The sequence below is a fragment of the Lonchura striata genome, chromosome 4 (genome assembly GCF_050655825.1).
Source record: "Lonchura striata isolate lonStrDom1 chromosome 4, ASM5065582v1, whole genome shotgun sequence".
Lineage (NCBI taxonomy): Eukaryota > Metazoa > Chordata > Aves > Passeriformes > Estrildidae > Lonchura > Lonchura striata.
Window position 1 is genome coordinate 51542025 of NC_140706.1, and position 14365 is coordinate 51556389.

General features: G+C 39.9%; 1 protein-coding gene across 25 annotated transcripts in view; it reads right to left on the reverse strand.

Annotated features, from left to right (window-relative positions):
• The window catches only part of BMPR1B (bone morphogenetic protein receptor type 1B), a 228445-nt gene that overhangs the window by 74687 nt on the left and 139393 nt on the right, over positions 1 to 14365 (reverse strand). The window contains exon 1 of one of the 25 annotated variants that reach the window (XM_085579106.1): positions 23 to 149. The exons of the other annotated variants lie outside the window; for them this stretch is intronic. The gene's annotated coding sequence lies outside the window, so the exon portion shown is untranslated. Of the gene's footprint in view, positions 1 to 22; positions 150 to 14365 lie in introns of those variants that run through there. 25 annotated transcript variants of the gene reach the window in all.

The window sequence follows — 14365 nt, forward strand, 5'->3', positions numbered from 1 at the left end:
CCGCGCGTCGCTCCCCGCTCACCTCGGGCGTGCGGCCAGCGCCGCGCCAGCTCCCAGCCAGAGCCGCGGCCCCGGCCCCGCTCCGCCCGCCGGCCCCGGCCGCCTCCTCGCCGCGACCCGCCCCCGGCGGCTCCTGCCCTCGGCCGGCTCCCCCGGGCAGGGCCGGGCCGGCGGCGAGCCCGGGAGGCAGCGGGGCAGCCCCACCCGCCGGGCTGCGCCCCGCGGCCGGACACAAAGGGGCAGCCGCTGCCGGGAGAGGCGCCCCTGGGCTCGCCCTGCCCGGCGCAGCCCCAGCCTCGCAAGGAAGCCGGAGCCGTCCCGCCAAGCGCCTTCGGGCTTCCGCACATCAAACGCTTCCTCTGCACGGGAAGACGCCGCAGCCGGGAGCGCTCCGGACCGCGACCCTGCCCCGCGCAGAAAGCGCTCGCCGGCGGCAGCCGATGGCAGCCAGGAGCGGGGAGGAACCGGGACCTCCGCTCCTGCCCACCGCCGTTTCAGAACGGGCACCCTGCCTGCAGCTTGCCACCGGACAGCTGCTACGGACACTTTCGAGCTGCTGTCATTATTCAAGGACTAAATGAGCCGCTTCAATATTTGCGAAGTGCGGGATTTCCCTAATAAGCCTGTTAGTGAATCAGCCGCACACGGGGATTTAGCCTCACCCCTCATAGTCACACGTGCACAGCAGTTGTTTCGCTCCTCCGCCGGGCGCGCTGAAACAAAGCCACCTCATCCATAGCTAGGGTTTATAGACCTCTACACCAGCAGCTCATCAGTGGATGCAAACTCACAGAATCAATTTAAGTTCGAAGAGACCTCTAAGATAATAAAGTCCAACAGTAGCTTGGCACCACCATGATCACCACTAAACCACATCCCCTAGTGCCACATCCACACAGCTTTTGAACCATTACACATCTGCCCCTTATGACAGGAACAAGTGTTTCAAGCAACTGTTATGCCATCGAGTAGCAGAAGTATGAGGTCTATGTTCTTGAGCACAGGTGAGATCCTTAAAGCACCTTAAAATACAGCATTATAATGGGAAAATTTAAAAACTGATGTGCCATAATAAAAAGAGGCACCCAACTACCACTAAGCAAAAAAACCCAAGCACAGGTAAGCTCGGTATTTATAGTTAAACTCTGTATCAATATGTAGCAATAATTACTGACAGCCCTATTAATTTTATCTATAATAGTGGGAAAAGTAGGGTTTGTGAGTCATCAGATCACTTGCAACAATGTTTGGTCAGTTTGGCACTGATACTGGACTGCTGCAGCTCATAGAAGCCTGGCATCTCAGTGGGTAAATTCCACTTCCATGGAAGCACGGTATTTTCCTTCAAACAAGTAATCCCCCTGAAACTTTCTGGGGAAAAAGCAACATCTTTGATGATGCTTAGCAAAATGGAAATCGTGACGTAGTCACCTAGCAGCTGTCAAAAAACAATTAGTAATAACAGAATAAAATTCACTTTTATTTGAGATTAATTTGGCCACAGCATTCATAAACCATATCATAATAAATATAATATAAATATAAACAAATATATCAATAGGTATCATGAATATAAAGAAATAGAAACATATCAATAGGTATCATAAATATAAATAAATATATCAACAGATATCATAAATGTGATGAGCATTGTTCTCATCTTTCTAGTGATTAGTGGATTGTTTTTCCCCTCATCCTTTTTTTTAAAACTCTTATTACCTGTTTGATTACTACACCAACAATGCAACTACGACAACACATACATTCATTTCTATACACATGAATGGAATACACTGTGTGAATATAATAATTGTGTCAATATAATTTTTAAGTCTTTCTCACATTTTCATTGCAATATATGGCAAGAATGTAACACAGTAATGTATAAACTATTTATTTTCCAAAAGGAGTCCTAATTACAGATTTGCAGATCAGTTTTCATGGGAAAAATTACCTTAGTTTTAAAACTCCTATTTAATCTGCACATGGTCTTCAAAAAGCATGCTAGGTATTTCCTTCCCGAAGTCCCATAGAAAAATGTGTTAAAATAATGCTTTGTCATCTGCTGACACCATTTAAAATATTTGTTAGTAAAATTAAAAATGCCAAGATGCCACATATCATGCATCAGAGCAGACCATTCTTCCCATGTCAAACACAGGATGCCACTCCTATGACCTTTCTGAATGCAAGATGGAAGATTATCACTGTTTTGGACACTTGGGAGGGGCACCATAAGCCTCAGATGTATGGCCTTAAAGGACTTAGATGAATTCAGAGCAGAGAATATCTGAATCTGAAAAACTGCCATTGAAAGTATGGGGAATCCAACTGAAATGCTTTTAGGATGTCAGTGGAATCAATACATCAAGGAAAGGAATTTATTGTGCAGACTGAAGCAAACGTTTAAAATCAGTGCCCAAGAGCTGTTTGTTAGGGTGTGGGTGGCAGGAGGACTCTTTTAGACTCAAAGTCAATGATGTATCTCCGTAAAATAGATAGTTCTTTGCACATCCATACTGGGTATATGGATTAGGTGATACTCTTCTTTGGGACAGTGGACAAAAAGAAAGCATAAATTACTTTAAGATACACCTTGATCACTTTTTGAAGAGAAACAAGGTGGTGGGGAAACATAATATGGTAGCTTAGGACACTATTTTCATTAACTTGATGACAGAAGAGGTTTCATCTCCTGTCTAGTATTCCATAGTTTCACACCTTACTGTGAAAAACAGTCCTATTCAGCAGAGCAAAGAGGTGACAGCACAGTGAAGGGAAGAAAGAGGTTTCCCTGCTCGTGTTTCTGTTCAGAGTTCAAGGTGTGAGCTGCAACTAAGGGATCTTTTTTATTGTGCCTTTTCAATGAGGAGCTGAACACTCCTGTTACTGTCAAAGCACAAAGCAAAATAAATCTGTGAAGCAAGCAATAATGTGGTGTAATTACAAGGTCTGTAGGCAGGTTGTCAGTGTTCATGGATCTTCCCCTCTGTCCCAGGGAATATACCAGTATGATACACTTCCATAAAAAGAGTGCATAAGCAAGCAAAAGTATTGCAAATTATTGTCCTGAGAGGGACATTATATTTCTAAAAATGAAAAGAAATTTTTCAAGTCATCATAAGTGTGGGGGAAAGAATTTCCCATCTTAGAGGATGACATCATTGTTTCCATAGTTGTTAATGTTGCCAATGATGCAACGGTATCTTTTATTTCTTCCTGCTAATTATGCTATTTCCCTACATATTCTGTGTTCTGTAAAAGATCTTTATCCATTAAAATCCTTTCCTAAGCAGATACACAAATCAAAAAGTCTAAATTAACAACATTTCATTGCTGCTCTCTTTGTTTTCCTAGATAAAAAGCAATCCAGTACTTAAACTACAGTAATATTCACAAATGAGAGGCTCTTCCTTCAGATGGAACCCACTTACATTTGCTTTCTCCAGGAAAGCTGGCAGAAATGAATTCTTTAAGGCATTATTCTCTACCATCTTTTTTCACTCTGTGGTGAAACACAGCATCCCCCTCCACAGAGCACAAACTCGAAAAGAATAAAAAAGATGTTTTCACTCCACTTTGAAAAATTGAAGCATTCAATCCCAGGGACAGGCAGACAACAAAAGCTGTGACATGCTTAAAAATCTCTGAAAAGACTGTTAAAAGGTACTGGAGATGTGAATTTAACCTCTTTTACCCAATTTTCCTGCCTCTTGCCCCGCCCTACCAGTGGGGATGCTCGCCCAGCAGCTTGAGAGGAGTCGCACACCCAGCCCCTGTGCAGGGACAGCCACTTGCCCCCTTGCCCTTGGGCCCCAGCTGAGGGTCCCATCCAGTATTCCAGGCATGTATTCCTCTGGGTTTTCTCTCTTTTTTTTTTTCCCAGAGATCTGCCAAAGTTTCCCCTCCCCTCTGACATACACACACCCCGTTTGGAAGGGGTAAAACAGGAGCAAGGGAGAAAATCCCCTAAATTGTCCAAAGCACACAAGGATGATTTGTGTTCTCACTTATGGGATATGACTGTCACTGTTGATCTGCTTTCAGGCCTAGATTACATCTGATAAGGGCTGACCTTATTTGAGTATTCACACATTATGCACTCATAGAGAGCATGTGGACACAAAAGTCCCTCAGATGTTCTGGGCATCAATCACGCTCACAGCGTGGAGGCTGCCAAACTTTTCTTCCCTTAACTCAGGAGAGGAGAGGGTAGTCCAAGACAGACTTAATAAAGTTTAAAGCTGTGCCAGAGTATATTTGAGGCCCATTGTCTTCTAAAAGTGTTCTTTTCAACAAATTCTCTGCAGTTACCATGGACAACAATTCGTCTTTAACAAATTGGGGCGGACTGTGTGCAGACTGGAGGAGGGGAAGTGAACAAAAGGCTTGCTAGGCCCATTAAATAAAAGCCAAACAACCAAACTCTTCTGTCTCTTAGTTGTCCCATATCTACAAGACCAAAGTGGGTTCTTAAAATGATTCCCAAAATTACAGTATTTTCAAAACATACCTTCAATCAAATCACTTCCTTAAGAAGTCATGAATCTATTGTTCACCACACGCAAATACTTATAGTCATTACCACAAATTAACATGTGCTTTTATGAAGAATATACTATAACCATCACTGATGACTAAAACATTTCTGTTGTAATGACTGACACATCTTTCCCAATTTCACAAGAACTACAACTGGTTTTATAAACCACCTGATATTTTTTCTGCATGTTCATCTGAAATTGTGAGACTTGGGAGAAAATAAGAGCACAGGCAGGTGATTCACATGCTTTTCCAAAATACATTTACTAGTGGGGCCTTTCTTAATTTGTGAAGTCTAAATTCTCATGCAGCATCATCCTTACAGATAAAACTGTCTCTACAGTCTGCATACTTTCATGGAAGCAGACAAACTGCCCAAATAAGCCACCATACCTAGCTCTCAAACACCTTTTATTCCCCATATATGTAGACTATGTAAAATTACTAATCTCAAACTAAAGTATTATTTGCTTTCCTAGATCATGTTTTTTAATTCCAAAACTTAACTAGGCCATGTAAACTTACTTTCTTCTACAGCTGGCTACTCCAGCAAAAACAGTAAGCCAAGGCATTCTTCTCATGTGACTCAATAAGTAAAAAATGCAAATACTCATCAACCAAAGCCTTGGAAAGGATGCCCTGAAGATTTCAGTGTGTTTTCTCTTTTCAGTTTTAGATGCTTTTAATGATGGAGGGTTTGTTGCTGCAGTTTAGGAGATCAGTTCACAGTATGATGCATCTTATCATGGGGAGCTTCTGCTGCTTTTCCAGAGATGGTTGGTTGAGGTTTTTTCTTTCCAGTTTAGGGCCACTTACACTTATTTCTTAGTGATATATCAAAAGTGACTGACCCTTGAGAAAAAGGAGCAGCACACTGCCAAGAGAGGTGAAAAGAGCTTTGGATTAAACCACAGGAAAACCATATTGAGAAGGATGTGGTTTTCAGGCACAATACCCAAGATGATAGCATGGAGAAATCCACTACCAGTTTGACTGGGATTTAATTGAAGCCATTCACAGAAGTAGCATAGACGCTCTCTGCCTTTGGGAGATACATTTCCTAGTGAGGACCTTCTGTGGCTGTGCATCATGTTTCTTTTTAAAATACCAGCAGTAAACCATCCCTCTCATCACATGTGGGCATCAGGATGTGGTATACTAACTAAGGGCTGAGCTTCAGGTCCAAGTACCCAGTCTATAAAGCTGTGTTCAGTTTTAACTGAAGGGTTCCTTTGAAAGATTTTGCCTGCACAGCATTCAGATCACAAAGTTTAAAAAAATAATCATTCCACTAAGAAGGCCTACTTAGACTAATATGATTGAGTCCACAGCTTTTTTCCCCCTTGGTTAAAAACTAGCCTTTAAAACTTCTAATATTTTGATGAAAAGGAATTACTTCTGTTCTATCAGTATAAGTATACAGACAAACATATACACACATTCATTTGTTGGTTTCAAATGCCATTACCTATGAGTTATTCTATGATATGAATAAAAGCTCATTACTCTGACAAGCTGGATCAAAATCCAAATGTGCGAGGGCAGATTGTACCTTTAGCTTTACTAAAGCTCCTTGCTAGGCTGACTTTATTTGGGTAAGGAACCAACATCATAAAAGTAAAGTTAACAGAGCTTGCACATGTTTAAACCAGAAACCAATATTTATAGGGTTTTGTCATATGCTGCTGATCTTGCAATGACAACCTGCATGTGTGTCTTCAGCTGGAAGTTGTCCTCACAAAGTAGGAGCCTCACAGCAATGTATCTACCACAGCTACCACTGCCACAGCATCTGCACCACCCAGCTGCTGAGCCAGGGCTGGCTTCTGGCCAGATGCCTCTGTGGCAAAACAGAACTGTACCCAGCTAAAGAATCTAAAGGCTTCCTCAAAAGGTCACATAATTTAGCAATCTCTGTGCTGACACATCTGATCAGAGCAATAGCTCAGTTTGTCCGTATTCCTGTCTCCAATAAAAGGTATTTGCTTTTTATTAATTTTAAATGCATTGCTTTTTAATTACATTGGGATGTCTCCTGTCTTTTATTATGTAAAAGGTTAAATGGAAGAATTCAATTTGCTTCTTCTTTTTATATGTATTATTTTATTTTCTGTTTTCTATCTCCTCTTATTGAAGTCTTCTCTAACCATCCCCCAAATTTTAAGTTGCTTGTTCCTCAAGGATGGTTCATCTCATATTTTATCACCCATCTATTCATGCTGCACCTTTTTATCAGCTGAAGTGTCCTGATATATGTTCTTGGAGGGATGTGACACTCACTGACAATCACTTTCAGAAATCAGCTCTATCTCCTGTTTGGAGTCAAATATCTCATTCACTTTTTTCACTGCAGAAAGATTACTTTGACTTGTTTAAGATAAAAAGAAGGATACTTTTTGTACTCAGATTTATTTTAACATTCTGGAAATATACCAGGATTTTGTATTTTGACAATGTGCACTTGCCAGAAATACTTTAACCTGCAGGCTTTTATCAAGTTTAGCAAATCTTTTGCAGTTTAGCTCAATTTTTTTTTCTGATTTAAACTAATTTAAATAATTACTTTTACTTTCCCTGAAGTCACTCTTTTCTGCAAAGGCTAACATACCCAAGACCACTTTCAGAAATAGCTTATTACTGCCTTCCTGGTGGCAGGAGCAGTGTGCCTCTCATATCTCCATTTCTCCTTTGCCTCAATATGCCAAAGCATGAGATGCAAGAGGACAGAAGAGAAAGCCCAACAGAGATGGAATGGTTTGATGGGATGATTTGGTACAAAGGGGAAGAGTGCATAGTGCATGAAGCGAGCTGTAATTATGCTAAAAAAAATTATTTTCATCATTTCACATCATTTTTTCAGGGCATTTATAACTGAGAAAAATTATACGAATGAGTACATAAAAAAATAATAATACTTTTATACCATGAAGTGTTCTCAGCAATTACATTATGCTAGAGTCTCTTGGTAGAGTATTTTATCAGTACATAATTTCATATTTCAGAAGTTCCTTTCAGCACAGTCTGGATCTCAGCCTCCAAGCTATTCTCCCAAGCAATAAATGGACAAAGACATTGATTTATTAACCCCACTCCCAGCCCAAAAGCATGTCTGATGGATTTGGAAAGTATCCTATACATTCAAGATAGGCATCTGCCAAAATAAATCCTACTCTAATGCTTGTTGAAGGTATTTGTTGAAGGTATTTTTTTCCCCATACTTCTTTAATCACAACCAATTTCCAGTTGAAATAACTTTTCTTTCTGAGCAGAACTTGTTCCTGTGTTTACAGTTACATTGTAAGTAATTCTATAAGTTTATCTGCAAAGCAAGTCACCCTGAGGAACCACAGTGGCACGCTTGTTTTAGGTACCCACCTCTCCAGAGAGGTTACCCTCATTATATACAGCCATTATTCATAACTTTCCTATCATTACAGGTACACAAAGACCAGAGAAGCCAACCAAACACATGGAAAGTAAATGCATTTTGTGACTTCAATGTCATCAAAAGCCCAGCAAGCAGGACTTGGCAGCAACATTTCTTAGAATTATTTACAGATTTAGTGAAAACACATGATAAGAAGAAAATCACACAAAACAAAAACAAAACAAAGAAAAGATACCCAAAACCAATCAAACTTTACTCCATTGCTACTAAATTCAGTGTATTACAGCACAAGACAAGTCAAACCTCCAAGTAGTCCCTAATGTGATAATGGCTACAACATGATCTGAGGCACTTCTGACTGGTATGATGAACTGGAAGGCAAGTAGGAGCATAGTCCACTGGCCAACTGAATTTTGAAACAGTAATTTCAGTATCACTTCTGCAATATTATAAAAAATAAATCTAAATTTGAAGACACTAGATTTCTACAATATCCCTCCTTTCGGAGGAGCATATTTTTTCCTTGCTTCTTTTTTTTTTGTGTGTGTGTGTGTTTTTTTAGCTAAAATGCACATTAAGACATTAAAAAAACCCTTTGCCTTTGCCACTTTAAATAAGTAGACAGCTTCTTTAGCCCTTCCTATTCCTTCACCTGTCCTCAGTTACAGAGCACAGCTGCTTGAAGGCTTAAGATTTTTTTTGTGAAGTAACAGTTCATGATAATCTCATTAAATCCTTTCTAACACTTTCCAGTTCATACAGGATTTCCTTCGCCAGGGCGAGTGGAACATAGATTGGCTGCTTAAGCAATCTCTGTGAAAAAAAAAAAAAAAAAAAAAAAAAAAAAAAAAAAGTCACCCAAACCCCTCCTCACAGAGGAGCGTGCAGGGGAACCAAAGCTCAGCCCCAGCCAAGGGAAGGGGCTGGAACAAAGCCAGAGATGCAGCAGCTCTTTGCTGTTTCTCTCAGCAGCTGAGAAACCATATTAGAAGGGTAATCCCCAATTTCTTTTGCATGTAAAACAAACCATGTGCTAAGCAAGATTCTCTACCTGTAAATCATTCTGCTTAAATGTCCAAAGTTCCTCTCTCTGCTAGCCTAGGAAACACTCATTGCAAAGGAGTTGTGTTCTCAGGGAGAGGCTCCATGACCAGGCTGGCTGCTCACACATCAGTGCCATTCCCAAGAACAGGAGACAAACTTCCCCAGGGAGAATGGACAGTGTGAAACAAAAGCAAGACAAAAAGAGGCCTGACTGTTTTATAGATATTCCTTCTATCTGCTCATACAAGCTGTGCTGTGGGTGTTCTGAAGGCATTTCCAAGGAGAGGGACCTCCCCAGAGAAGCCTTGGGTGCTAAGCAGATGTAAGTGAGGCACTGGGAGCAGGCAAAGCTCAACATCCTAAACTGCTCTGCGAGGAGATGGGAACAATTTTTAGGCTGCTTTAGAGAAACTTCTGTAGCATCAACTACTTGTATAAAAATGGTCAGTTTTCATTTCACTGCATGTCTCATCAATAGCAGTTTAATATAATTTTTCTCTATTTACATGCACTTAAATGGCAAATGCACATTTCCTGCTCCAGCTGCCAAAAAATACTTTTTCAACCTGACTGACTAAAACCACCCAAAACACGCAAAGCAAAATGTGTAAGACAGTTTAAGTTCTGTAGAAAAGCCTGATCAGCTCAGGTATCTGGGTAACAAGTATTTTTATAGGGCTTTCAGTGGCTGAAATCCAGGACAGCTCTGCAGTGATTTATTTCTCCAACAGCTTCTAGGGTGGCCTATGTAAAATTAGCTGGTAATCCCAAACCAGGCCCCTAGCGGGCACGTTCCACACCCAGAGCAGCAGTGGCTGGTTCTGCCTGCCGAGGGTCACAGGAGATAGAGCAAGGGCTGAGGGGGGAATGCTGGATATCTCATGCTGTCAGGAAGAATGAAGCTGAGCATCAGAGCATTATGCTAGAACTTTCCAGGATCAAAGCACAGTTCATCTTATCTAAGCCATAAATGTGTTACTTTTTATGATCTCCATGCTAGTACTCTGAATAAGCATTAAGTACAGTTTTTAAGGGTTATACAGAGTTTTTCATGTGAAAAGCTACTCTCTTAAGAGCATACAGCATAGGCTGTTTGCAGTCTGAGTTGCTACAGCAGTTCAGAGTTTTTTAACTGAAAATTGTCTCTACATCTCAGTGCAGAAGGGAGCAAATATTAACAGCACAACCTGTGTATTGACCCTTGATGAAACTTCTGATGTCTGAGACTTCACTGATTAGGACTTTCTACATAATTGCAACCCCTTATTTAGGATAGAATTGGCTGCAAATCCCCATGCACTGAAAGTCTGCAAGTCTTGCCACCACCTTCTCTGCTGCAGGGCCCCATCTGCTCACTGCCCTGGCCTGCAGGCTCCAGCTCCATCCATAGAACAAACACCGAACACATTGCAAATTCTTTTTTTCCTGCCTCCGGTGCAACTCCAGCCACCTCAACCAAAGCATCCAGCCAAGACAGAGGTTAAAGCACAGTGCTGATATTTTTTTTTTTTTTTGGCTGAGATGATTCAGCAGCACCTTCATGGTCAGCTCAAATGTCAAAGCAACTCTGGTGTCATCACTGTCTTTCAATGACCTTAAACCATCACCAAGCTATGGTAATTCTCATACTCTGATGAAAGCTAGAAATAAATGGGAGAATCCCAAATCTTACAAGACAGCAGCTGCTTTTCTTCAACAACTTCCCACTATCTTCAAGAGAAGTGATTCAGACAGATGTTAGTTTTATGCTCTCAATTCCTATTATATTCACTCAGGTCTAACAGACTAAAGTCCTCATATCTAGATTCAGTTTGACACTGTTGTTCATTTATTCTGGCTGATCTATTTTTGATTGATATATTTTCTGGATGCACCTCCTTAAAATGTGTTAATTTAGTTCCCTGGCTGTAGATTATACGCTAATCCCAGCACTTGCAAATATTCAGATAGAAAATAAAAACTAGACACTAGAAGTCACATGCTTATTTAAAACATAGCTGGACAGTATCAATATGACACAAGGATAGTAGATGAAAATTAACCTGCAATACCGTAATATCATCAAATAAATCGACCTGCTAATGAAAGGAAACAGATTTCCATAAGAATTCAAGTGGTATCCAAGTAACAATTCCATGATGATACATTTTCAATTAAACAATTACAATAGACTACACTTATTTTTTCTCTGTAATGTTAGGTATAATTCATTATTGTACATGCAGCTGAATATTAACCTACAGCTTCTGTTCTTTGTCTTGGTAGTAACTGGGAAATGTGTTCTAGGTCAAATACTTTTACTAAAAAAAGATACCTACATAACAAATTTTAGAAATTTTCTTTGTTTCTGTCATATGGTTGCTTGTTCTTACTTATTTTATTAAGTTAGAGAAATATTAACAAAATCTATGAGAAATTCTGCCAGAGTGATGAGTGCAGAGGAGTGTACCCACTCATAACAAAAGCAAAACTAGGTCTATTTATTGCTATTCTGTACCCAAAAAAGGCTCATGTTCTAGAAGGCCACAAGACATGAAAAACAAATTCATGGTTATAAGAAAGTAGAGCCAATTAGTATGTCAATGTTTACATTGGGCAGACAATTTATTAACTGTCTTTTACAGTGACAAGCTTCTAAGTGCAAGAGCATATAAATTAAATTCAACAAGATCCTTAATTATCTTATGTGGTCACTTCATATTATATTTTCTTACAATGTTATCACTCACTAATGTTGCAATATGGTACCACAAAATGTTAATATTTAATCAAATTGCAAGCAAAATGCATGAAATTCTAAAGATTATTTTCCATATGCCGCTACATATCTGTCAATAACTACATTCCTGAGTTTTGGTCAGATGGCACTGATGCCTGAGAGGACAGGAACAGTACACTGTATTGTTAAATTCCCCTCTAAGGCTTAGCTTCAGTAATTCAGCTTTCATTACAAATGCTAAAATTCAGTAGTAACTAAATTTAAAACTGAAAAAAAACGCACCTCTACCTTTAGAATATGTAAATTCTAAATCCTGTCCATGAGCTTGACAGGAAAATGAAAATAAGGGAGGGATGGAGGAGAGAATCAAGATATTGTTCCCATTACACAGTATCTATGGAAGGATTATTTCAAGTTAGAAAGCTGCACAAGAAATGGAAAAAAAAAATTCTTACATGTTGAACAGTAGTTCCTGCTTCCCATGAAAGCCATCTGTTCTGTGTATGTGCATGGTTTGAAAGACATTCCCAGGATTGTGTCAAGCCAAAGGAATCCCCACTAGAGTTACAGAAATATAAACTCCCTTCACAGTGGCAGGAGAGTGCTAAAATGCAGCTCTGAGGACATGTATAGCTCCACCCGCCTCAGGACCATAACAGTCCTGCTGGCATTCCAGGCATTACGTGGGATTTTCCCATCTGATATTGGGTTATGAGAACTGAAACTTTAGCAGGGATAACACTGCAATACTTTGAATTAGAAATTCTTCAAATGAGTCTAAGGCGAGAGCTCTGCTCTTCTCTATTGCAAAATGGCATCATCACCCGTCCTCCCATTTGCAGCTGACATGAAAAATGCCCGGAAAATATTTTTGAAATAGGATTAACTCCATAACACAATTTTTGCCATTATTAATTTTAATAGGAGTAGGACAGAATTTGAATAATATACTTGTTCTACAGTCATTTCCAAACTCTGGAAACAGGAGTTGAAAACAGAAGTCTAACAATTAATACTTGTATAAGAAGGACAATCCTTCCTGTGGGCCTGGCATTTTTGCAATCCCTTGTCTACTACTCAAGTGCATTCTAATTGCAATTATTTTTCCTAGGGAGCAATTAAATACTGCTACCAATGTTAAGCATAAACACAGCTCTAACTACAAGCAACGCTCAGATGACTAGCTCAGGTTCAAGGGTTCACTGCACATGAATATCCATAAATACCACTGACAGCCTTAGCAGTATAATGAACTTTGCAGCAACTCATGCAGGCAGGCTACACAATACAAGAACATAATGCCCCAACCTTAAAGCAAGAAAGAAACCTGAAGAAGCAATTCTGAGCTACTTTTACATCTGAAACAGTGTGTTCAAGGACTATTTAAGAAATAGACCAATCTTGTCTGTAAAATGTGTTTATTGTTTTTTAAATCATTGGGTGGAATCAAAGAGGGGAACTGAAGGAAACATGAACTTTATGTAAAGATGGTCAGTTCCACTGATTTATCAACTCCAATTAGCAATGCTTTCTTACCTCCATTAACTTAAACGTGCAACATTACAAGTTAAACAGCCTGGGCTTTTTACAGCATCACATAATATTTTATCTTTAAAGTGCTTACATTTTTTTCTCACAAACACTGGCCAGAGTATCACACAGCCTCCCATAAGCAGATATTTTTGGCATCTCTTGAAATACATGCCCTGCTCCCGGCTCAAAAATCAGATCTGTGTTAAAGAAACACTCTGTTTGAAATCTAGGGAATACGTTTAAATAATTAGTTTTGCTTAACTTCACTCTTTTCTTAGTTGCCAAGATGCTGCTCCTCTACTTCTATGGAGCTGCAGCACAAATAACAGAGGTAGCTGCAATACAGATCTGCATACTTGGTAAATGCTGCTAGCAAAAGTGAGCACATAGAAAATATAGTATATTTTCAACCTGCTCCAGGCTTTAGGAATGCTACGGGTTGATTAAAATGGCTTTTAAAAAGACTTAAGAACTGGGAAGATGTATGGGGTTTAAGTCAATGGTGGTTTTCCATGTACAAACATTAACAACTATGTCCCTTCCTATCTTCTTGAGCTTGACCTGGTGGGAAACTTTTTCAAGCTGCATTTTGCTACTTTTCAAGTCACACAGAAAGCTATCACATCCGTTTCTCTCTTCTGAAATGTTATCACTCCTTACAAAACTAGAGTGAACTGCCTGAGACCCCCATCTATTTCACAGACAAGTCAGCTGGGCTTAGTTTAAACAGCCTTCAATAACAGCTTAAAGCAAGATATCTGAGCTTACACCAAAGCAGATGAGGAGCACTCAGAGGTCTTCCCACCTCTCTTCAGGCAGCAATCATCAGCAGATAAGCAGTAATGGATTAAGACCAGCACATCTGTTCCAGCAGCAAGCATCTGTCTGTATTCTACTTTATCAATCTATGGACCTGCAGTTCCTCACTGTAAGGGAGCTCAGTGTTATTATCTATGATGTCTATCAGGCAAACTAATAATTCTCAGTGCTGCAAGCCCCAGTTACAAGCTAGGATGCCAATAATACTAATTATTAAAATTACTAATTTTCTTTCTTATACTTAACATTAGATGAGCAGCCTGCTAAAGTTAACAGACCCTTCTGATCTTGACTCAGTTTACATATTGATTGTGATCATA